This window comes from Ursus arctos, unplaced genomic scaffold (assembly GCF_023065955.2).
Source record: "Ursus arctos isolate Adak ecotype North America unplaced genomic scaffold, UrsArc2.0 scaffold_22, whole genome shotgun sequence".
NCBI classification, from domain to species: Eukaryota; Metazoa; Chordata; class Mammalia; order Carnivora; family Ursidae; genus Ursus; species Ursus arctos.
The window spans coordinates 10,734,829-10,761,205 of record NW_026622897.1 but is presented as its reverse complement, the minus strand read 5'-3'; the positions used below and the strand labels follow the sequence as shown (position 1 = coordinate 10,761,205).

At 39.9% G+C, this 26,377-nt stretch overlaps 1 protein-coding gene across 2 annotated transcripts in view; it reads left to right on the top strand.

Moving 5' to 3' along the window:
- Positions 1 to 26,377, top strand: part of LOC113260029 (NXPE family member 4-like) — a 70,893-nt gene that overhangs the window by 7,189 nt on the left and 37,327 nt on the right. Inside the window, exon 1 of one of the 2 annotated variants that reach the window (XM_026505715.4) lies at positions 18,757 to 18,998. The exons of the other annotated variant lie outside the window; for it this stretch is intronic. The gene's annotated coding sequence lies outside the window, so the exon portion shown is untranslated. Of the gene's footprint in view, positions 1 to 18,756; positions 18,999 to 26,377 lie in introns of those variants that run through there. 2 annotated transcript variants of the gene reach the window in all.

The following is a 26,377-nucleotide window of genomic DNA, read 5'->3' as shown; positions in this document are numbered from 1 at the left end:
CAGATTTCAAGATACACCTACAAAGCTGTAGTGATCAAAACAGTATGGTACGAGCACAAAAATAGACACATAGATCAATAGAGCAGGATAGAGAACCCAGAAATAAACCCACATATATGTAGTCAATCTATCTACGACAAAGGAGGAAAGAATATGCAATAGGGAAAAGACAGTCTTTTCAATAAGTAGTGCTGGGCAAGCCTGACACTTACATATAAAATAATGAAAGTGGACTACTTCCTAGCACCATACATAAAAATAAACTCAGAATGGATTAAAGACCTAAATTTGAGATCTGAAACTATAAAAATCCTAGAAGAGAACACAGGCAGTAATTTTTCTGACATCAGCCATAGCAACCTATTTCTGGTTAGGTTTCCTAAGGCAAGGGAAACCGAAGTATAAGTAAAGTATTGGGATTACATCAAAATGAAAATTTTTTACACAGCAAAGGAAACCATCAACAAAAATAAAAAGACAACCTAATAGATGGGAGAATATATCTGCAAGTGATATATCCAATAAGGGGTTAATATCCAAAATACATAAAGAACTCATACAACTCAACACCAAAAAATCCCAAACATACCAATTTAAAAAATAGGCAAGGACTTTAATAGACTTTTCCCCAAAAAGAACATACAGATTGCCAACTAACACATGAAAAGATGCTCAAAATCACTAATCATCATGGAAAGGCATATCAAAACTACAATGAGATGTCACCTTATACCTGTTAGAATGGCTAAAATCAAGATAAGAAACAAGTGTTAACAAGGATGTGGAGAAAAAGGAACACAACACAATTGGTGGGAATGCTAATTGGTATAGCCAATATGGAAAACAATATGGAGGTTCGTCATAAAAATAAATACCGTATGATCCAATAATTCCACTATTGGGTATTTACTCAGGGAAAATGAAGACACTCAAAAAGATACAGTAACCCCTATGTTTATTGCGGCATTATTTAGAATATCTAAGACAAGGATGCAATGTAAGTGTACATTAATAGACAAATGGATAAGGAAAATTTGGTATATATATATACAATTATAAAATATTGCATAGCCATAAAAAGGAGATTGAGCCATTTGAGATAACATGGATGGACTTAGAGGGTATTGTGGTAAGTGAAATAAGTCAGACTGAGAAAGACAAATACAATGTGATTCCACTCCTAAATGGAATCTTAAATATATATACGTATCAGAACTATAAATACAGAGAATTGGTGGTTGTCAGAGGGGATGGCAGTGGGAGTTGGACAAAATGGGTAAAGGTGAGAAGGAGATGCAGGCCTCTAGTTATGGCATGAATAAGTCACAGCAATAAAAAGCAGAGCATAAGGAATACAATCAATGCTATTGTAGTAATGATATAATGGGACAAATGGTAGCTATACCTGTGGTGAACATAGCATAGTGTATAAACTTGTCAAATCGTTAATTTGTACACCTGAAACTAATGCAATCTTGTGTGTCAACTATATTAGAAAAAAATAATCATCTCAATAGATGCAGAAAAATCTTTAGACAAAGTACATCTACTCATGATAAAAACTCTCAGCAAAGTAGTTTTAGAGGGAACATACCTCTACATAATAAAGGCCACATAAGAAAAGCCCATTAGCTAACATACTCAATGGTGAAAAACTGGGAGCTTTTCTCCTAAGATCAGAAACAAAACAAGGATGTCCACTCTCACCACTGTTATTCAACATAGTACTGGAAGTCCTAGTCACAGCAATCAGACAAGAAAAAGGCATCCGAAGTAGTAAGGAAGAGGTAAAACTTTCACTATTTGCAAATGATATGATAGCATACCTAGAAAATCCAAACCAAAACCTGCTAGAACTGACAAATGAATTCAATGAAGTATCAGGATACAAAATTAATATACAGAAATTTGTTGAATTTCTACACACTAATAATGAAGTAGCAGAAGGCAAAATTAAGAAAACATTCTTATTTACACTTAGACCAAAAATAATAAAATACCTAGGAATAAACTTACCCAAGGAGGTGAAAGGCTTTTGCTCTAAAAACTAGAAAACATGGATGAAAAAAAAAATGAGGATGACACAAACAAATGGAAAGATAGTCCATCTTCATGGATTGGGGGAATATTAATAAAACATTTCTATTTCCCAAAGCAATCTACAGATTTAAGGCAATTACTATCAAAATACCAACAGCATTTTTCACAGAACTAAAATAATCCTAAAATCTGTGTGGAACCACAGAAGACCCTGAGTAACCAAAACAATCTTGAAAAAGAACAAAACGAGGTATCACAATCCCAGATTCCTAGATGTACTACAAAGCTATAATAATCATAACAGTATGGTACTAGCACAAAAAAAGACACATAGATCAATGGAACAAGATAGAGACCCCAGAAATCCATGACCACATGGTAAATGTATGACAAAGCAGGCAAGAAGATGCAATGGGAATACGCAATGTCTTAAACAAATGGTGTTGGGAAAACTGAGCAGCTACATGCAAAAGAATGAAACTGAACCATTTTCTTACATCATATCACAAACACAAACTCAGAATGTATTAAAGACCAGATGTGAGACCTGACACTATAAAAATCCTAGAAGAGAACACAGGCAGTAATTTCTCTGACACTGGCCACATTTTCTTTAGATATGTTTTCTTTCTTTTTTTTTTTTTAAAGATTTTATTTATTTATTCGACAGAGATAGAGACAGCCAGCGAGAGAGGGAACACAAGCAGGGGGAGTGGGAGAGGAAGAAGCAGGCTCATAGCGGGGGAGCCTGATATGGGGCTCGATCCCATAACGCCGGGATCACGCCCTGAGCCGAAGGCAGCCGCTTAACCGCTATGCCACCCAGGCGCCCCCATATCCTTTTATTTTGTGAATCCCATGACTGATTTTTATAGATACACTTGATTTTACTACTATGCCTTAACTTCCATACTGGTTTTATAAGTGATTAATCTACTAATTTTATTATGTATATATGTGCCTGTGAAATTTTTTCCTTTCTATTTTTCTTACTCATGCTTATGGTCTTTCCTTTTCAGTCAGAGAATCCCATTTAACATTCCTTGTAAGGCTGGTTTAGTGATGATGAATTCCTTTTACTTTTGTTGGGGAACCTCTTCATCTCTCTTTCTATTCTGAATGATAGCTTTGCCGGATAGAGTATTCTTGGTTGCAGGTTTTTTCCTTTCAGCTCTTTGAAGATACCATGCCGCTCTTTTCTGTCCTGTAAAGTTTCTGCTGAAAATCCACTGACAGCTTATAGGGTTTCCCTTGTCTGTAACTTTTCTTTTTCCTTGTTGCTTTTAAAATTCTCTTTATCACTCCCTTTTGCCATTTTAATTATTATATGTCTTGGTGAGAACCTCCTTTGGTTGATTTGGGGGCTCTCCGTGGCTTCTAGATCTGAATGTCTGTTTCCTTCTCTAGATTTGGGGAGTTTTCAGCTATTATGTCTTCAAATACATTTTCTGTCCCCTTTTCTCTCTCTTCTCCTTTTGGGATCCCAATAATTCAAATTTATTATGCTCAGTGGTGTCACTGAGTTCCCTTAACTTATTCTCATATTTTATTATTCTTTTTTCTTTTTGTTGTTCAGCTTATTTGCTTTCCATTACTCTGTCTTCCAGCTTGCTGATACATTTTTTCCTGCTTCCTCTGGTGTACTATTTACTACCTCTATTGTATTTTTTATTTCAGTTATTGAGTTCATCATCTATAACTTGTTTTTTATATTTTCTATTTCTTTGTTAAAGATCTCATTGAGACTGCACTCTTTTCTCAAGTCCAGTGAGTATCTTTATGGCCATTACTCTAACTTCTCTAGCAGGCATATTACACATCCCCATTTTGTTTATAGCTCTCTTGTTGTGTTTTGTCCTGTCTTTTCATTTGGGACATATTTCTCTGTCCGTTCATTTTATCTGACTCTGTGTCTGTTCCTATGTGTTAGGAAAGTCAGCTCTCTCTCCTGCTCTTAAAATTGTGGCCTTATGATAGAAGAGAACCTGCAGGCCCAGTAGTGCCTTGTGCCCTGTTTACCAGAATCTGTTGCTTTGGTGGTCTCTCCTACGTGTGTTATGTGTGCCCTACTCTTGTGGCTAAGCCACTTTTTCCTTCAATCCAGTCATCTGCAATGGCTTTCTGCTTGTTGTGGGCAGGGTTTGGTCCCTGTGCCGTTAAGGGGCCAGTATGGGGCTGCCTTGAGCTTGAGTTTGGTTGAACCAGATGTTTGCCAGAAGTGGAGTTGCACAAAACTGCAGGGTGTTCTCCCTGAATTATCCCCTAAGAGGCTTTTTGTTAGTGGCCAAGGCTTGCACTCAGACCAGATGTCTTCCAGCAGTCTGTCTGCTGAAGTTGCAGTGACCCCAAACTACCAGGCTCTCTCTGCTGCCCCCTTTGAGGTGTTTGTTGATAGGTGGGGCTTGCAGTTAGACCAGATATCTTCTCCCAGCCTGCCACTGTAGCTGGACTTGAACTTGTATGTAGTTATTTTCCCCTTCCCCGCAAGGGCAGGACTCACTTTGGGGTGGTGCTGGCCTCTGTCAGGTTTGCTGGCACAGTGCTATGCTTGTGGCATCGCTTAGGACAGATGCCTACCAACTGATGTGGGTTGGATGGGGTGAATCCACAGAAGGTTGTGGGGCTGGGGCACATGAACAGGGCATAGACTGTTCTGCTTGTGGGAAGAGACCGAGAACTGCGTTTGAGGACTCCTGCCCGGCAGGGCAGGTTGGATGGGGTTGATCCGCAAGGGAATGTGAGGGTGGGGTATACTGTTGGCAAGCTAGGTGGAGAATGTTTTCACTGAGTCCCTTACACATCCATATATCTAGGCTGTGGGCAGCAAAGAGAAATCATGCCAGCCAGCTCTTTTGTTTTTAGAGAAATCTCCTAAAGATTCCTACCCCTCCTGCACACACTCTGGCATTAGTAAATAAACCCCCTTTCTGTATACCCCCACGCTGTTTCTGTGCTGTATCACAGTGTGCTTGTTTGTTATACTTTCCTTTTATGGACAGGGCCTCAGTTTCCCATCTCCTTCCAGCTCTCCCAGAGCAAAGCCCGCTGATTTCTAAAGTTCCTCGTGTTAAGCCCCGTTGATTATAAAAACTCATGAAGTTTAAGCCCTCTGCTTTTCAAAGCCGAGTATTGTGGGGATTTGTCTTCCTAGTGTACGTCTCCTGTGCCCGAGGTGCCTGGTGCGGGGTCTGCTCCCTTCTCCATTCTTTCAATGCCTCTCTTTTTTGTGGTTAGTCTTACAGGTTAGTTAGTTCCCAACTGGGTCTCTGCCCTTCCTACAGTTTTTCTATGTGGCCTCCTTCCTACAAGTAGCTGTGGTGAGTATGTTCTGCCAGTCTTCAAGTCATTTTATGGGTTATTTATATTGATGTGGTTGTTACCTAGGTGTATCCGTGGGATGAGTTCAGCTTGAGATCTTCCTACTCTGCCATCTTCCCCTGTCCCATTTTTTTTGTTCCTTTGTTCCTTCTTTACTGCTTTCTTTTGTATTAAATGGATGTTTTCTGGTGCAACTCTTAATTCCTTTAGTGATATTTTTACTATTTAAAAAATTTTAATGGTTGTTCTGGCAATTACTTTATGCAGTAGATTCTGATGATTTGTAGTAATTATGTTCTATAGTCACTGTGTGTGTGTGTGTGCACGCGTGCGTGTGCACACACACACGTTCATGCATGTGTGTGTCAATTCAAATTACTCTGAGTCACTTATTTTCAGCCTGAAGAATTCCCCCTTACTATTTCTCGTAAGGGAGGTCTGTTAGCAATGGATTCTCTCCATTTTTATTTCTCTGGGAATGTCTTTTATTTTGTAACCTTCAATTTTGAAAGATGGTTTTTCTGGATAAAAGATTCTGGCTGATGAGTTTGTAGTTTTTCCCCTCTCAGTACTTTAAATATGTCATTTTATTGCCTTCTGGCTCCATTATTTCTGATGAGAAAGCACCTGTTACTATGATTACTTTGCACATGACTAGTCATTTTTCTCTTTCTGCTTTCTAGATTTTCAGTTTGTCTTTGTACTTCCAACTTTTTTTACTATTACGTGTATGGATGTGGACCTTTTTATACTATCCTATTGGGAATTGGTTGAACTTCCTGGAGGTGTAGATTTCTGTTTTTAATCAAATTTGAGAAACTTTCAACCATTATTTCTTCAAATATTTTTTTCTACTTTTTTCTCCCTCTTCTCTCCTGTGGTTCTCCCATTACGTACATGTCAGTGTGCTTAAGTCATACCGCATATCCCTAAGGACCTCTCTCTCTCTCTCTCTATCCTTCAGAATGTATAATCCCTATCAATTTCTCTTCAAATAAGCTGATATGCCCACTCAAATCTATGGAGCACCACTGGTGAACATTTCAGTTATTGTCCTTTTCAACTCTAGAATTTTCTTTTGTTTTTTTTAAATAATTTTTCTGAATTGAATGATCTGAATTGATGATCTTTGATGAGATTTTGTCAGAATACCTTTCTCTCTCGAAACAGTTTCCCTTATTCCTTGAACATATTTATAACTGTTGTTATGAAGCTTTTGTCTACTAGATCTGACACCTTTGACCCTCTTTGAGGCAGTTTCTCTTGCTTTGATTTCCAATCATACTTTCCTGTTTCTTTTCATGGATCATATTTTTGTTGGTGAAAACTGGACATTTCAGATAATGCTGTAATTTTATGTACTGATCTCCCCCTATAAATCTTGATGTTATTGCTTGTTTAGTTGTTTAGTGATTTGTCTGGACATCTTAGTAAAGTCTGTTTCTCCTGGGGCATGTAGATTCTGATGTTACTCCTCAGAAAGTATAATCTTGGGCATTCATGCAATCACCCTGAGATGACAATGGTTTTATCAAGGTTCCCATTGTCTCTTATCCTGATCTCTCGGTTAAGCTGCATCTCTGGGTATAACATCAAGCTGCTTGTCCAAAGTTTGAAGGGTCCCACAATGAAGCTAAGTCAATAATCTCAGGGTCTCTTGGAATCTGTCCAAAGATTTGGAAAATACTGTGAAATATTTTAACATTTTGGGCTATCTGATGTAAGTAGTTTGGAATCTATCCTGAGTTGGTAGCTCCATATCTCATTCAATTAGTCTCTTAGTCTTGAGAATAGATCAGTTAAAGGGTTGTCTCATATCCGGGGGTAGTGACCTAACCCAAGTGAGGTTTATATGGTGCAAGTGTTTGCATCAGGTATTTAATAAGTAGGGAGAAAAAATAACTGTTTCATATTTGTTCATAAGGTATACTTTACCAAATTGCTGGAAGTCACAGTTAGCTTACAAGAAAATTTCCTTAAATCTGGGGGGGAGAAAAAAAGATTTAAGAACTAGTAATGTTCCAAACAGAGGTCATAAAAAAATTATAATCATCCTCATCCGTTCACTCAGTCATATGTAATTAATTATTGATCCTTTGTTAGCAGTTTTATGAATCCACTTTTTTCCTTAGAGTTCTGAGTTTTTACCCAATTCAGTGGTATGACCTAAAAATTATCAGAAACCTGTACTTGTCAGAGACCCTTCCATGAATCTCCTTGAAGATAAAGTACATTTTCAAAAGCATCAGAGTAAAACAATAACTGTTTATAAATGATGAAAGACTTAAAAATGTCAGTGGTTGAGAATCTGATGAGAGTTTATTATAATGCAATTGACAAAGAAATTTGGTTATTTCTGTGGCACATGTTTTAAGATAACTGGAATTATGACTGATAACATTATACATCAGATTTTTAGGAATTTCATATAACTTCTAGAACACTTATCCTCATATGGATATATATTAATATATCTATAAAGAAGGTGTAGCATTATTTCTTATTTGACTATACTTCCCATGTAATTTAACACATCAAATGAGTCTAGTTAAATGTCTCTTTTTATAAAGAGAGAAAACAAAAATTTTAATATGTTCAAGGGACCCTCTGAAAACTCTCAAAGTTCCAGTTCAAAAGGACTTCATTTAGAATTTGATTTGAGAAAGTTTGTCAAAGATACCAAAAGGTTTTGGACACTTGACTAAATAGGATCACAGAACATTATGAAACAAAACTTCATTATTTAACTGAAGTGACAAAATATTTTAAAGGCAAATACAGAAGGTTGCATAGTTTTGTGCAAACCTAGCTCTTAATATTGAGAAGACAGTTTTCTTAAGTAATCAAAGACTTGATTAAGATAACATGAAACACAGGAATTATTCTGATAATAATAATTTGATAAAAATCTTGGCTTTCTAGTCAGATTGCTTAAAAGGTGGAAATCTTCCACAATCTCTTATCAGAAGCAAACCAATACTCCAAGAAAACTTTGTCCTTTTAGCAGGTGCAAGAAAATTACATAAGCATGCTACTGATATTAAAGCTTATTTAAAAAAAAAATCCTTGTGGGGCGCCTGGGTGGCACAGCGGTTAGGCGTCTGCCTTGGGCTCAGGGCGTGATCCTGGCGTTATGGGATCGAGCCCCACATCAGGCTCTTCCGCTATGAGTCTGCTTCTTCCTCTCCCCCTCCCCCTGCTTGTGTTCCCTCTCTCGCTGGCTGTCTCTATCTCTGTCGAATAAATAAATAAAATCTTAAAAAAAAAATCCTTGTAATAACAATTCAATTTTAGCTAACTTGACCACACATGATAAAATTCTCTCTCTCTCTCTCTCTCTCTCTCCCCAACTTGCTATACCACTTTGTTCTTTATTTTCCTTCCCATTCTGACATCACCAGCTTTAAGCTAAAATTATTTTTTATTTCCCTCACAAAAACGTATCTCCATACTTCATACCTTTTGTACTCAAAAGCGCATCCTATTTCCATTGCATACAGTTTCTCTCGTTATTTCTAAAAGTTTTAATCACATATGTCAATTAGAATTCTTAACCCTTAAAAACCTTAATTTCAAGTAAAAACTACGAAGTAAGCAATTGTGAACTGTTACACCAACTTTCTTTAGATTGATAAAATTATGAATAAGTTTCAAAATTTCTAGAAACATGTCTTTCTTCAGAGCACAGTTTTTCAGTGTGGCACAAGACATGTTTACTACTACACCCAAATATCCTTAGTCCCTCTGTACTAAGAGGTCAAAAGTAGGTAGGTAAACCTGCTTTGCAATTAATGTTTGAATATTTTAAATTATTTGGAAATGATCTAGACATTCAGTGAGCTCCCATCATTTCATTTAACTCAGCAAAATTCTAAAAGTAGAAGTGATCAAAGGGTTGGGAAACTATTTTTAAGTAAACATACCATAATTACTCCTGAAAAGGTCACCTAAAAACTGTTAACCCATTTATATCTGTCTACATCACTTGATCCCAACAATTATGTTTAGACTACTCATGAAAACTTCATTAGACAGTTGACAAAATCACCTGTTACCCAGCAAATTTCTTGCTAACAAATTTTGTAATAGAGAAAGCACAGAATTATTTGACTAATAAACTCAGGTGGAATAAAAGATGTTTGTCTGCATTACATTTAATGCTGATAACTTAAATACATATCTACTTTAAATAAATGAAACTAACTTTTATTTCCTAAAGATTATCCCAGATCATGTGAACTTGAAAATTATTTGTTTAGTTTCTGTATTTCCGATTTTTAGGAACACTTAATTCCTATGTGCTTATTTTTAAGCTAATTAAATAGAGCTGTTTTACAAATGAATTTGGCGATTCCATCCAAAGGTAGACAGATAGCACCCATCTGCAACATACATGCATAGACGCACAGAGACAGATTCAAACATAAATCTTACAGCTGTCATTCCAAAATGTTAGCCATGAATTGGGTACAATATAAAAGTCAGTGCTTTTTAAATAACAGTTGAATCCAAATGGTCTCTGGCAGAGGAAAAAGTAAAGATTACCCACTCCAGTGGCTAAAGCTTTTTACTAATTGGAGACTTTTTAAATTTACACTTGTCCTTGACAAGTAATTTTAAGGAGGCTGTGGACTAGATTTTGGGCAAAAGAGATTTTTTTTTAGCAGTTTATATTTCAAAAGGCCTCTTTTGGTTTTGGGTTTTTTGTTTTTGTTTTTCCCTTCATTCTCCAGCAATTGTGGGCAGAGCGTCAAGTTATCTCCTGGGGTGTTTACATTTCAAAGTCCTGGTAAGATTTAAATCTTCAAGGGACAGAGAAAGAAAATGTAAATTTTATCCTAGAAGGTTTAGTGCCTTTTGGACCCTTTTGGCAGCCCTAATTAAACTGTAGTAGTGCCATCCTATAGTTAGGGGAGCGCCATGTAAAGAATAATTCTCTGGACTCAAGGTCAAGTGGGGCATCTTCAGAGTTGGAAACAAAGAGGAGTCATTTTGGGTCCCTATTTGCGGAAATGATAAAACCCATGGGAACATGCCAATTTTGTGCAGGAGGCGGCGGGCTTCTCATTAATGTTTTCTATTCACTGAGAGCCCTAGCTGTGATCACCGTGGTGATGGAAGCGTGGGTATGGAGCCAGGTAATATCCAAGTGACGAGGGGGAGGACTCTGGTTTGAGCATCGGTGGCGCTAAGGGGGCTTTGCCTTCCCTCTTCCTCTTTCCTTCAGCAGGGCCACAATAACCCTGCCAGCTTTTCCCTTGGTGACACGAACGCCTCATGGGGTGTGCTGCTCAGTTCTGGTCCATTCAGGGAAAAGCCAAAGAGGCTTGGAATCTGTGGTATCTTGGAGGAAATGAGCATAAAGCCCAGCTGGATCTTTAAGAAAGTTATAGATGGTAGGGTCTGTAGAGACACTGCACAGTTAATACATTTTGTCCCCTGCTGATGGGGTTTTGGAATATAGGTGAGGTTCAGTGGGGTGGAGTCCAAAGCCAATGACCAAGAAAGAATTCTTCATGTCTTTGGTGCAAAATGGTGGTTTGTTAAAGCCCGGGGACAGGACCCGCGGGCAGAAAGAGCTGCTGCCCCGGGGTTGTGAGGGGTGGCTGATTATATACTATGGGGTCGGGGGAGATCAGGGAAAAAAGGGAGGTTGAGAAAGTACTTTCGTATGTTAAGGAAGACTCACAGGATACTGGTGGCCTTGCCATGGTCAAGGTTGTTTTTCCCTCTAGCAAGGCAGTAGCATTAAGATGGTTGAGAACTTCCTGGAGGAACATTACACTCTGCCTGCTTCAAGTGTCTGTCCATGGGCTGCAGATCATAAGGACATTGAATTGTATCTACATGTCCTTCTGGAAGCTGGGTTACTGATAGAAATGCTTTGTTCTTGTAGATCCCTAAGACATTTGTCAACTGAGGGAGACTCATGCCTTGCAGGATTGCCATCTCTAAGTTAACTATTTGTTTTTCCTTTCCTTAGCTTTAGGGCAGCCAGGAGTGCCTGAGGAATGTCACATAGATCCCATGGGGGGGGGTAGCTTCTGCTTTGTCCTCAGCTTGCCTTCTGCTCCCTCATCACTGTGAGTAAAAATTTAGACCCTGTTCCAAATCAGAAAATCCGTAATAGCCAATTAGCTCCCCCCTCTCCTTCCTGCTGCATAAAATCTTTAAGAAAGGTTTAAATTTCAGTTAAGATATAATTTTTGATCTCAGTTTCTACTTCTTGTTTTTATCTGGTTACTTTAATCTTATGTGTTGTTATCAATAATATTTGGATAATGTCACTGCGAGCCTTCCTTAATAGGTGGCTGCTTTCCTTTCCTGAGTGTCCCCAAGAGATCTCTCTGGGATTGGAGTCTGTCTCCACTAGCATGATATGCACAGTGTTTTGGAGAGCCCAGGCCTCTCAAGTGTCATATTAGAGTCTTGACATGTTGGTATATGGCCCTGAGTAATGTCCAGGAAGCGATCACAGGGTTTTGCATTTATCGGAAAGTTGGCATACTTCCTCAGGGTTCTTGGGAGGCACTGGACATTTATATAGGTCCACTAAGTTGTTAGTAACCTCACAGCAGGGTTTGGACACATGATATCCCATGGGGTCAGGGGATGAAGAGCAACAGTAGTGAATAGAAGTGGTGACAGAGAGACCATAAGCCTCTGTTGAATTTCCCTCTGGTGCCATCATTGGTTTCTGGTTGCAAGGCTCTTTCTTCTAGGTTAGGACACATATTCCAAGCATGACCCACTGACTCCGTGGCCACAAGTGGAAGTCACCTGTCCTCACCTACAGGCATGTTTTCCTTGTGCCTTTAGCCCAGAACCACTCTGTGGGCAGTGACAATAGCCTTATAATCCAAACACCCTTCTTATCTATCCTTGGCCTTGAGGCATGAAGGACCCTTATGCACATTAATACCCAACTTTAAGGCCTTTATCATCTCATTGACTGTGCGGCCTTGATCAGCCTGCTCTGGGCAGATATTGAATTATTACCGTGGCTGCGATCTTTGGGTTGAATACAGCAGGCAACACACTACGGAGGCAGTGTGCAAATCACACTGCAGCGTGACAGACCCCCAGCGAGTGGGGCTCGTTTTCCAGATGGTGGTACCCACCTGGGTTAGGTGCCTAGTCAAGCAAGTTTCAGGAATAAGGCATTCCCCCCTGGTTAGTCCCAATTGCTTTGTGCCAGTATCAGCCTACCAATAACCAATGCTGGGTTAGACTGGCCCCCATAGTTCTTATTATGATTGCAAGATCCCCTTTAGCAATAACCATCAAGAAAACTTGAAAAGTAGAGGTTTATTATTTACAGAATCTGGATATTATACAGCATACCTGGGGCCACAGAGGTCATGGGAAGTGGGGAGAGGGATGGGATCTGAGGTTCTGCTTTTATTGGCGATGAGGGTAGGGGCCTAGTGTTTCACAGGCTCATTCTTTACTGGTGAATTTAAAACATAGGAATGGGAATTTACAGTGTGGAAAGAGAAGAAACAAGTGGCACAAATGATCAGTTATTGGAATCAACCAAGATCTCTAAAACAAAGAAGCCTCCATGGGGGACAGTGGCCTGGTTCTTTATCTAGATGTTTATTAGAGATAGTCATCTTTGAAGTGGGTGTCCAGCAATCAAAGCTTAAATCAGGCACTTGTGTTACCAAAACACACACACACACACACACTCCACACAAACCCAAAAAACCCTCTCAGGGCTTACACTATGGGATGGGTGTGTAATATGTGTAGGAATGTGTTTTATATACAAGTATGTATATTGTGAATGAGGGATGGGGCTTGTTTTTCCTCTGGTAATTTTGTCCATCATAACAAAATTCAGTTCACATAAAGGGTATAAATATAAGAAAAACATGAATACACTAAGAGAGCTCTCCACGACGAGCTGAAATTCCAGCTACTGTGAGTTTATCACATGCATACAGTAGCTGTCTAGAGTGAGCTCGGTCTCTAGGACTTCTTTAGAAATTATTTGGCGAAATTATGCCTGATGTTTTTTTATTTAAATTCAATTAGCCAACGCGTAGTACATCATTAGTTTTTGAGGTAGTGTTCAATGATTCACTAGTTGCGTATAATACCCAGGGCTCATCAAATCACGTGACTGATATTTAAGATCAAGAAACTCAAGTTCAAATGGTTTTATGATGTAATAAAGACTACATAGCTGATTTAATTTAAGACAGAACAGGTCTCTCACCCACCAGTCCAGTGAATTGCTGTTATACCATGTGACCATTTCTGGAAAAAAAAAACCACTCTCTTTGGATTGAGAGTCTATAGATAATATTTGAAAGCAAGTCAGAACTGATGTGAGAGTATATATTTTAAATCTTGATAGTCATCAATTGAATTATTTTTAGGAGAGAAATTTTGCCCATCCTCAAATGAAGGGTAATTGTGGAGCTGTGGGACTTTCACTATAAAGTAAACCCTGACACAGGCTCCAGAAGAGAAAGGAATGTTGTGAGGCTGAAGATGCCGCTGTGTATCAGGAGATGATCTTGTAAAGAGGAATGAACCCACCACTGGGGGGGAACAGGTGTTTGTTTCAAAAGAACCAAAGCGTAGGAAACTATCAGGGTCTTAATGAGAGGGGGCCAATTCTGAGGTCTGGAGCAGACCACAAATCATAAAGAAGGAGCTGGGGCTACTGGGAAGAATGGCATGGTTGTCTGAAGATGGGGAATGAGTCTTTGGGAGTCTGGAAAATGTGCAGGAGGGCCAAATAAGATGGACCCGTGGGTGGTTTTTTCCTAAGATGCTGAACAGTGTAGAACAAATAGAGACGTGGGAATCGGAAAGATATACATTCAGTTCCTGACCCTGTGACTAGCTCTGTCTCTTCTCTAATGAAACGAGAATAATACCCACACAGAAGTTTGTCATGAAGGTACAAGTTTTAGTGCAGGTAAAGGCCCTTGGGCATTGTTGGGGTTGGATAAATGGTAGCTTTATTTAGAGTCAGGTTATGCAGGAAGGAGCAGTTCCAAGGGGAAGCCTCTGACTTTGATATTCTCAGCAATCCTTTGAGTCCCTGGACTCTGACCCCAACTTTATCTCCATGTTTGCCACTTACATGCTCTACCTTTCTGACTCCAGATTTTAAATTATTTTTAACTTATCAAATTATCTCCCACCTACACAGACTAGCAGTCTGTTCTGGCTCTCCATGTCCTGTCCTACCACACTCAATGTTAACTATGTGGGCTTCAGAGAAGTTGTCAAAATATATCAAAAGGTACATGTCTCTGTATGCTTTGAGATCTTCAGACGTTTTACACCCCTTCATTGCTAAAACTGATAAATTGAGTATTGATATAACCCTCAGTAAGTTATGGCTACAGACGGGGTTAAAATCATCAACTATGGTCATAATATTTTCAACTTTGAATGAGTTTAGGACATACCTTTTTGTTAACAGATCATCAAGGTGCAATAGGCTTACAACCCTATTATAATTGAAGGGATTTGGGGTGGGGGGAATCAGCATTTCCGGTTATTTAGCATATAACTGGATGAGAAAATATTTTCGAGAATAGCCAACATTTTTTTCATTTATCTTAAATAGGTATTATATTCTGTATTTTACCAAAATAATAGCAGTATTGTAAGAAAGTGGGAAAGCTATAACCTATTTTATGTATCTATAATAAAACTCTAACTTATGTTTTCATTGGAAAATGGGTATCTAAGATAATACACGATACCACGTGTTGAAGTGTGTACAAACTAATAAGTATGGGCTCTTTAAGGGACCTGTACCTTCAAGGAGCCCCTTTTCTTCATGGTGTACAGAACAGTCTGGCAGCAAATGTGGAAAATGACACTCTGTCCCCGTTTATTTTAAGTCAATTTATTGGGGCATAATTTATAGATAGTAAAATTCAGCATTTTTCATATATACTTCTGACTTGTGACAGAATGTGACCATTCCCACGATTAGATGTAGGATAGTTCCCTCACCCAGAATGTCATCTCATGTTCCTCTGTGGTCAGTGTATGTTGTGTGTCTATCAGTACTGTTCCTTTTCACTGATGAGTAGTTTTTCATTTTATGGGTGTATCCCGGTTTGTTTACACAGTTTAAGGACATTGGGGTGATTTCCAAGTTTTGGCAGTTTTGGATAAAACCTCTGTAAACATTCGTGAATGGGTTTTTGTGTGAACATAAGTTTTCATTTCTCTTGCGTGGTGGTCATGCTGATTAATAGCATAAGTCCACTTGAACGTTATAAGAAACTGCCTACCTGTTTTCCACAGAGTCTGCACCATTTTTGCAAACCACATCTTTATCCTTCAGCAGTCGATGGACATTTGGGCTCTCTCCATAGTTGGGCTATTGTTGATAATGCTGCGGTAATCATCGGGGTGCAGGTACCCCTTCAAATCTGTGTTTTTGTATCCTTTGGGTAAATACCTAGTAGTGCAATTGCTGGATTGTAGGGTTGCTCTGTTTTTAACTTTTTGAGGAACCTCCATACTGTTCTCCAGAGTGTCTAGTAAGAAGTTGTGGTGGCCAAGATCAAAGAAGTTGCTGCCTGTGTTTTCCTCTCAGATTTTGATGGATTCCTGTCACACATTTATTTAGGTCTTTCCTCCATTTTGAATTTATTTTTGTGTTTGGTGGAAGAAAGTAGCCCAGTTTCATTCTTCTGCATGTTGCTGCCCAGTCGTCTCAATACCATTTGTTGAAGAGACTTTTTTTTTCCATTGAATATTCTTTCCTGCTTTGTCAAGGATTAGTTGACCATAGAGCTGAGGGTCCATTTCTGGATTTTCTGTTCTGTTCCATTGATCTATGTGTCTGTTTTTGTGCCAGTACCATCCTGTCTTGATGATTACAGTTTTGTAACAGAGCTTGAAATCAGGAATCAAGATGCCTGTAGTTTTGTTTTTCTTTTTCAGGATTGCTTAGGCTATTCAGGGTCTTCTGTGGTTCCATACAAATTTTAGGATTGTTGTAGCTCTGCGAAAAATGCGGCGGTGTTTGAATTGGAATTGCACTAAATGTGCAGATTGCTTTGGGTAGTATGGACATTTTAACAATGTTCTTCCAATCCATGAGCGTGGAGTGCTTTTCCATTTCTTTGTGTCCTCTTCAATTTCTTTCATAAGTGTTCTATAGTTTTCAGAGTACAGATCTTTTAACTCTTTGGTTAGGTTTATTCCTAGGTATCCTATTGGTTTTGGTGCAATTGCAAATGGGATTGATTCCTTGATTTCTTTTTCTTCTGCTTCATTACTGATGTATAGAAATGCAACAGATTTCTGTACACTGATTTTATATCCTGTGACTTTGCTGAATTCTGTGGGTTTTGGTTTTTTTAAGACCTTCTAATGGATGTGTAGTAGTATCTCATTATAACTTTAAATTGTATTTCCCAAATGTCCAGTGATTTTGAACATCTTTTTATAAGTTCATTTGCCATCTTTGGTGAAATGAATAAACTTTTGTCCACTCCCTAATTGAATATATATTCATACATACACATATATGTGTGTGTGTGTATACACACACACACATATATATATATATTCTAGTCTGAATCAAAAGGCTTGAGAACTGGAAACACATCTGGGGGCAAGAAAAGACAGGTGTCTCAGCGTAAACAGTGAGACCAAATTGACCCTACCTCCACCTTTGTGTCCTCTTCTGGCCTCAGTGGATAGGATGATGTCTACCTACACTGGTGAGGGCTGATGGCAAGGGTGATCTTTACTCAGTCTACTTGGAATAATTAATCTCTTCTGGAAACACTCTCCTAGATATTCCCCAAAATAATATTTTACCAGCTATTTGGGCGTTTTTTATTTCATTTATTTATTTTTTTATAATAATATTTTTTATTATATTATGTTAGTCACCATACAGTACATCCCTGGTTTTTGATGTAAAGTTCCATGATTCATTAGTTGGGCATTTTTTAGCCCAGTCAAGTTGACACTTAAAATTAACCATCACAGCTACCAGAGACATAGTTCACCTCTGTGACTGTCCCTGTCTGATACTTCTAGTCTCCGGGTCATCTCTAAGACTGATTCTATTGTTTGCCTTGCTCTTTACCGTGGATTATTTTTCCTTGTTCATTTTGCGTGTTTCATAATTTATTTATTGCCAAACATAAAGTTGAGAACCGTATACACTGAAATAAATAGTATTTATGCACAGAAAACTTACACCCCTTTTCCTAGGCCATTAGTGTGTGTGTTGGGGAAGGGGGATTCACTTAGGATAGTCAGGAGTTGAGCTGGGTTTGGGTTTTTGTTCCTGCTATGGTGACCTTGGGTTCACCATCAGCTTCAAAATTCTCTGGACCCACTGGTATTTAGGGTGGTATCATTTCAAGAAAGGGTTTTTCTCAGGGTTCCTATTTCATTCTTAGTGTTATCCTTCCCTATGTCTTACAAGGAGTCTTTCTCCAAGCCCTTGCTCCTTCTCTCATGGTTGATTGTTGTTGCTTTTCCCTTGGTGCTGTCTACCCTGCTGGCGAGAAGGAGTGGGATTCTCTGGTGTTCTGACTCAGCCTCAGTCTTAGGCACGCTTTGTGTCCCTAGGCTGGATGGGGGTTGGAGTGGCTTTCTCCGTGATCCTGCCTCCCTCCTGCAGCATTAGGAAATCTCTAATGGTCTGGGTCAAGGTCAGTTTCCTGCCCCACCCCCACCCCCAGGAGCACACAGTTTTGTTTCTCCACCATTTCCCAGCCACAGTCCACCTTCATATGTGCTCTAGAAAGGCTACGTTCATGGTCCTTTCCCAGGGGCATAAGGCCTTAGTTCTTTGTGGAGGAGGATGCAAGGGAGACTTTACATCTTTCCCATCAAGGAACTTCTCTCTTTTCCAGGCCTGCCCCCACTGAGCAGGCTTTGTCCAATCTTCTGCACTGACCCCAGTCTTTCTCCTGAGTGCTTGGTGGAGACCCAAGGAGAAGAGCCGTCAGTAAGTACAAAGGTTCCCTATGTTTTCACTCCTAAGAGTTCTGTACTCTCGCACACTCAGCCCACACTCAGTCTTTAGCAATTCATTTTTTTAAAAAATGTGACTAAATTCTTGTTACTCATTGTTCCCTCAAAAGACAGTGTTTATGTCCCTTTTGTCCTTGGAAGTAGTCTCTCATTAGATTTTAAGTTAGACGGTTGGTCTGTGGCCTCAGTTTCTGCTAAGTTAAGTAACAGTTAGCATTTTGTAGATCATGGATTTTTCTTGTTCCCATGGGAGTAATAATGTTCCCTCTGGCTAAATACATCCTAGGCCGAAGTTAGAAGTCCTCTGGAATTTATGTTAAAGGACATAAAACTGTTTTAGGGAGACAAGACCCTTGAACCAGAGAAGAAAACCCCCTTTTTTTTTTGGTTAAATTTATTTATTTATTTAGAGGGAGAGAGAGAGGAAGAGAGAGAGAGGGAGAAGGGGCAGAAGTGAAGGGAGGGAGAGGATCCCAAGCAGACTCCCCGCTGAGCACAGAGCTGAGGCAGGGCTTTATCCCATGACCCTGAGATCATGATCCAAGCTGAAACCAAGAGTTGGACACTGAGCCACTCAGGAGCCCCAGGAGACCCAAATTTAAAGCAAACCCATGCTCAGTGAGCTGATTGGACACTGTCTACAGCTAAAAGTAAGTAATTGTGTGCTTTCTTCCCTTTTGATGAAGGAAGATGATGGCGTTAAATGAGACTAGGAGAAGTTTTGCTCAGAATGTAAATTTGAGACTATACACTAATTTCTAACTGAAAACAGTATATTTATCTAAATTAGTGGACAGTATACTATAGTAAGTGCTAAGACAGAGGTTCTTAATCTTTCTTTTTGTCTTTGTGTGCCATAGAACCCTTTCATGATCTCTGAACCTTTTCTGTTATTAAATGCATTAGTTAAAATATATAGGACTTCAAAGAAAGCCAATGATATCGAATTACATTTTTCAAAGTATTTTGAAATCTGATGTAGACCTATATGCCCTTCTATTTACAACATTGAATAAAAACATCTGCTGTTAGGTCTAATAACTACAATTTCAAAGAGTAGTAGTGCTGCTTCATGATATCTGCAACACCTGTGAAGTGATACGAAATATTTGTGATTTCTAATCATCACTAATACTATGGCGCTTTATTATCCAAAATTTTTTTAATGCTGAATTTTAGCGAGACATTAGTGAAAATAAAATGTAATCTTTTTTTCCATCTAAGGTCACTCCCTCCTTTGATTCCTATCTGTGGATCCCCTAAGGGGACCCTGAATTAAACTGTCTCTGTGCTGAAGCAGAGAACCACCAAAAGCAATCCGAGGTGAATGTAACACTGTATGTTGACTATACTGGAATTAATATTTAAAACAAAAAAGCAATCAGAGGTAGAGGGAGGAAAGTCAGAGAAGGGCTTTAGAGAGACTCCAGGTGGAGGTCATAACATCCATAAAAATATGCAGTTGAGGATGAGTGTTGTACATTCGGAGAACTGAAAGTAATTTTGTATTTTGGAACACAACCGTCATTACTACTAGTTACTCTTTACTGAGAACTTTCTAGATGCAGAGTACTGTGTTAAGTATATTAAAAACACTTTCATGTGATTAAGTCCTCACAACACCTCTTTGAGATAAACATGCTTGATTCCCATCTTACAGATGAGGAAACTGGGGTCCAAAGATTTTTAAATAACTTTCCTAAGGTCAAGTAGCTTGTGTGTTGCCAGGCAGGTATTTAAACCTTAATCTCTTTCATCCAAAGGGCTTTGGGCGGGTCTTTGTCTCTGTGGGAGGGAGGCATTTCAGTCTGGAACTGCTCAGGGATGAAGTCTTAGAGGCCGAACTAACTGTAGATTGTTCTGTGAAAACCAGCTTTCCAGCTTCGTCTCCTGCCTCCTCACATGTTCCGTCGCTACCCTGGACCACAATCGTTCCCAAAACATAACTTGATTTTGCTGCCTCTATGCTTTGTACCTCCTCCTCTCTCTGCCTTGCATGCCCTCCTTCCAGGGATGTCTCTGTCTCCTGGTAACTAGAACTCAGACTTTGTGGTGAGCTCCTCTCTAGCCCACAAACGTAGATGCCACCCATATTTAAGAAAGCTTTCCCGACGCAGGTGGGGGAGAAAGCAGGGTAAAGGCAGTCCTAACAAGAAAAGAGAATCCAATATGGTGAACAAGCAGCAAAGGGTAAAATGTTTTTAAAGCTGTCTTCTGGGTCAGAAAAAAAAAAAAAGTGGCATCAGAAGAGGAATTAAGAGGAAAATTAGATGGTTTACTGCCTGTATAACAAGATTGTTGAGCTTACTGAAAAAATAAAAGCGTATACTGACCAAAAAGATTACCACTTCTTTGAACAATTCTTCCTGGAGGTTCAGCCTACATAATATGTTTGTAATGTTTGTTTCCTTTGCATCTCTAATCTGAAATCGTTAAATATCAAACAAAGTTAGGTTTTAAAATTCCTTTCTCCATACACTTCTATAAATTCAAAACTTATAAAATCAGGAAGTATTGAGATTTATGCTTTCTGGAAAATCCTTTTATCAAAAACGCATTTATCCAACCAATATTTGATGAGAACCCTTAAAAACGTGCAAGGCACTGTGGGACATGTGATGACGAGTTCCACAGCAGTGGAACCTCTAAGATCCTACACAGTTTGCAAATTTGCAACTCACAGTCACGTTTTATTTGCTCCAGATTTTTAAGAATATAAAAAATTCAAGAGATTTCACCTAATTATCTGGATTTCTGGCTTCAGTCGAAAAGTAGCAAGTTGGCTTGCAATCCCAAATGGAATGGGCTAGAACCAAATGGGCCACCTTTTACAGACCGGATGCATGCTTTCCAGTGTACAAAGGGCACCACCATTCTGCCAACCCTTGGGGATCTCAAAATGCAAAGCCATTTTCCATCCTGCCCTCTTTCTCATCCTTCATATTCAGTGAGTCAACAAGTCGATTCAGTCTCTGCGATATCCTTCACTTATATCTCCTTCTTTTCATTCTAACTTCAAGAGTGATTCAAGGACTTTATTACCTCGTGATGGAATGATTGTCCTAGCTAACATACACTGAGCGGCACTCGCTGTATTAAGCATTTTACATGGGCCATCTCTTTGCATCCTCACACCAACCCTGTAAGATAAATTCCATCACAATCCTCATTTTACAATAGAGAAAATTGAGACACTGGAAGCTTAATGCACCTGATCAAGGTCCCACAGCCTGCAAGTGGAGCAGTCTGACTCTTGAAACCACGCTGTTAATCCTACAAATAAATCATATAGATAGTTCAAGCTTGGGTACAGGTGGCCCTGGTGACTTCGAGCCTTTCCAAAGAGTGGGAAGGAATAAAAGGCTGTAGAAAATCATCCACTCCAAACATTTAACTTCCATAAATATTCTTTCATAAATGAGATCTGCCTACCAACTCAAGTGACGTGTCAGAGTCCCCTTTCAAGGACCCTCTTCTCCCTGATGATCCCTCCCCCATCTTGAATCTTAGTGGGGTGCATTGCCCCACAGTGTAAAACACTACAGGCAGTAAACAAAAGGACAATTTGAAATACTGTTTGTGTGTTAGAAAAAGTGAATAGCTTTTTCAGTTGGGTAACAGGTCCTTTTGAGGTTCCGATACAGTTTCAAGTTCTACTTCAACCTGGCATGAAGAACGATGGCGCGGCGTTTACTATCCTAGCAACACCCTAATAACTTTCTTGGTGGTGGTATCACCTTCAACATACCACAGGCTTCAAATTCCTTGCTGCCCTCTGCTTAGGGCAGGAGCTGAGGGGTAGGAGGGTCTTTCCTCAGTGTTCCTGCTGCACCCTGTGCTCTCAACCATCTCTGAAGCCGATGTCACCATGATGTCCGTCCCCCAGCCCCCGCACCCCGTTGCGGGCTGCCGTTGTGGCTTTGTTACTGGGTATCAGGCCTGGAGTGGAGGCAGGAGAGATTCTCTGTTTTTCGGGTTCAGCCCCAGTCTTAGGCAGGACCCCGTGCCGGAGTCCTTGAGCAAGCGCTCCTGCGTTCCTGCTTCCCCTTCCTGGGGCAGCCGCTCTCTGGCTTGGATCCGGGTTGGTCTTGGGTGGGAGTTTCCTGCCTTGCTCACCGTGGTAGCAGACCCTCACTTGCAGTGTAGATCCGGGGCCCGGTATGGCTCCCTGCCCCTTCCCTAGGAGTGGAGCGTTTATTCTTTTGCCTCCCTCTCTCGGCAGCAAAGGGTGTTTGCTTGTGTCCTGGGAACAAGAAAGCTACCTATCTGCCCCCCAAGGCAGATGTTGTATTTCTCATTTTCCTTTCTCAGCCGTGGAGTTTTGCCTGAGCCCTGGGAGCTATAAGGTTTGCAGCCTTTCCTCAGGCAGTTTAAGGCTTTTGCTTAAGGGCTGGAAGAGAAGTCTGCAAGGCTGTATACTCCTCCCTTCGCAGCTGCCAGTCACTCCCTTCACGCCTGCACCAAGCAGTGGTGCCTTCTCAGTGTGCTGCCCAGCCCCCTGCCTTCCCCCTGCGCACCAGTGCGGAGGCATGAGGAAGAGCTTATGGGTGACTGTGGCCTGCGCATTTCTGGGATGCCTCCTGGTTCAGATTAACACGCTAGCCCATGCTTGACCTTGAACAAATTTCTTCTTTCGTTTTCCTATCACTCTCTCCTCTTTTACCTGTGTTCCATCAAAGATAAAAAGGTTTGTATAGCTCATCTCTTCTTGAAGGGCTTGTCCCTCTTCTTGTTTTTAGACTTTTTTTTTTAGCTTGAGTGTGGTTGACACACAGTGTTACATTCATTTCAGGTGTACGACATAGCGATTCAGCTTCTCCTTACACTGTGTACCTTACGCTGTGCTCACCCCAAGTGGAGCTGCCATCTGCCACCATGCAAGGCTATTACAGTGCCGTCGACTCTACTCCCTATGCAGTGTCTTTTATTCCCATGACTTATTCATTTGGTAACTGGTAACCCTCTCCCCTTCCCCTATGTTGCCCATCTCCCGAGGCCCCTTCTCTCCGGCAACCATCAGTTCTTTGTATTTAGAGATCTGATTCCACCTTTTTGTTTATTTATTTTTTAGATACCACATGAGCAAAATCATATGCTATTTGTCTTTCTCAGTCTTATTTCACTCAGCATAATACCCTCTAGGTCCATCTATGTTGTCAGAGATGGCATGATCTTATTCTTTTTAAAGACTGCTTAATATTCCATTCCATACATGCATGTATATATAATCACATCTTCCATATCCATTTGTCTATCTGCGGACACTTGGGCTGCTTCCACAACTTGGCTATTGTAAATAATACTACAGTAACCATAGGGATGCATATATCTTTTTGAATTAGTGATTTTGTTTTCTTTGGGTAAATACCCGGTAGTGCAGTTGCTAGATCATATGGTATTTCTATTTTTAAGATTTATTTATTTTAGAGAGAGAGAAAGTAGGAAGAGGGACAGAGGGAGAGGAAGAGAGGGAATCCTCAAGCAGACTCCCCGCCGAGCACAGAGCCCACCATGGGGCTCAATCCTAGGACACTGAGATTATGACCTGAGCTAAAATCAATAGTCGGCTGCTTAACCAACTGAGCCACCTGGCGTCCTGGTATTTCTATTTGTAATGTTTTGAAGAACTTTCATACTGTTCTCCACAGTGGCTATACAAGTTCTTATTCCCACCAACAGTATGAGGGTTCCTTTTTCTCCACATCCTCTCCAACACTTGTTATTTTTTGTCTTTTTGATTCTAGCCATTCTGACACATGTGAGGCGATATCTCATTGTGGTTTTGACATGACTTTCCCTGATGATGAGTGATGTTGAGCACTTTTTCAAGTGTCTGTTGGCCAACTGTATGTCTTCTATTCAAGTCATCTGCCACCTTTTTTTAAAAAAGATTATTTATTTTAGAGATGGTGTGTGTGCACGCACATGAGTAGGGAAAGGGGCAGAGGGAGAGAATCTTCAAGCAGACTCCCCACTGAGTGCGGAGCCAGATGCGGGGTGGATCCCACCACCCATGAGACCATGAACTGGGCCAAAACCAAGAGTGGGGTGCTCAACTGACTGAGCCACGCAGCTGCTGCTCGTCTGCCCATTTTTAAATTGGATCACTTGTTTTTCGGATCATTTGAATGTCTCGCTACTTGAGCTCTCTACTCAAGGAAGTTACACTTCGGGATATTATCTGGCTTTTTTCCTGATTGTTAGAATAAGAGTGTGTTTTTTGCAACTTGTTACATTCTGAAGAAACAGAAGTCTTTATTGACCTATTGAAAGATTACTTTATTGAGGCATATTTCACATATTGTATAATCTTCCCATTCCAAGTGTACAGCCGAACCCTCTTTCAAACTGCATTGATCACCCAGCACTCCTAGAAACCCTGTCTTACTGATTTGCTGTAACTGAGAGGAGTGTCATAACCCTGAGGAGTATGTTTAAAACATGGAAAATGGTTGGTAAACATTATCCCAAAGGCAAAAAGACTGCAGTGTGCAGTCAAAAAAGGCCCCTGGATCTGTCCCTCTTTTACGATCCTATAATTATTTCCTCCTAGCTGCCTTCCTGCCCTCAGACCTCCTCCATTTCAACCGACTTTTGTTTCGTGGCCGTGTACAACAATCACCATCAATCGGTTTTAGAATATCTTCATGTTCTAACATCCCCGAGATGACCCTTCATGCCCATTTGCTGTTAATCCCCCTTCCCGTCTCCTCCTCATCCCCAGCCAAGCAACCACTGTGGTAGTTTCTGTCTCTACAGCTTTGCCTTTTCTAGGCATTTCAAATTTCTTCATACGGCAAGTGGAGTCATGCAGTACGGTAGTCTCCTGTGCCTGCCTTCCTTCACTGAGCACAGTAGCTTTGCGGCTCACCCAGACCCTAGTGTATATAAGTAGTTCATCCCTTTTTATGGCTGAATACTACTTCATTACATACATATGCCGCATTCTCCCGTTAGCAGACACTCCAGTGTCCTCCAGTTTGGAGTCATTGTGAATAACGATGCTATGAACATTCGCTCACAAATACTTGCATGGCTCATTGAATTTTGAATTGTACCTCTTTGTTTTATTATCGGTGATCACTCAACTATAGCAACTATGGTCCATAGGCCAAAAAATGGCCCACAGCTTGTTTTTCCAAATAAAATTTTATTGGAACACAGCCCAGCATATGTCTACCTATGCTCTATGGTTGTTTCCACATTGCAGTACAACAGCAGAATCGAATACTTATGACAGAGACACTCAGGCCTGCAAAGCCTTGAATATGTACCATCTGGCCTTTTATTGAAAAATAAATCGCTCACCCCTGCTCTAGAGTTTATAAAGTAAATCTTTAACTTATCACAGTCTATTTTCTAGTAACGTACTGCTTCATGATTAATGTAGGAACTATTCAGCAGTATAATTCTATTTACTCTTTGCTACCTTATGCCCCTGTGATCATATAGCTTTATTTCTATTTCTGCTACAAACTCACAACATGTAATACATACATACATATTTTAGGTTGCATTTCTTAGGAGAACCCTGACTAATACACTTTGTATGTCATGTGTCTTTTTCTTGGGCTGTTAAACGATTTCTCATCTTCATTTCTCAACAGTTTGACTCTGATATGCCTGGTCAAGGAAGTCTGTTTTGTTGTTTTGGGGGTTCATCGAGCTTCTTAGATCTGTGAGTTGAAGTCCTTTATCAGTTTTAGAACATTCTCAGTCATAATTTCTCCAGATATATTTACTGCCCCATTATCTCTTTTCTTTTTTTAGGCCTCTAATTACTTGTATACTAGATAAGTTGATATTGTCCCACAGATCTTAGATATTCTCTTGGAGTTTTTGCTTTTTTATTTTGGTTTTTTATTTTGTGTAATTGCTATTGGCTTGTCTTCAAGTTTGCTGTTCTTCTGAGTCCAGTCTGCTATAATTCCAATAAAATTTTCATGTCTGCAATTTTTCATTTTTAACATTTTCATCTAAGTTCCATCAAAATAATTGATTCTCTTTAGTAATTTTTATCTCTCTGCTG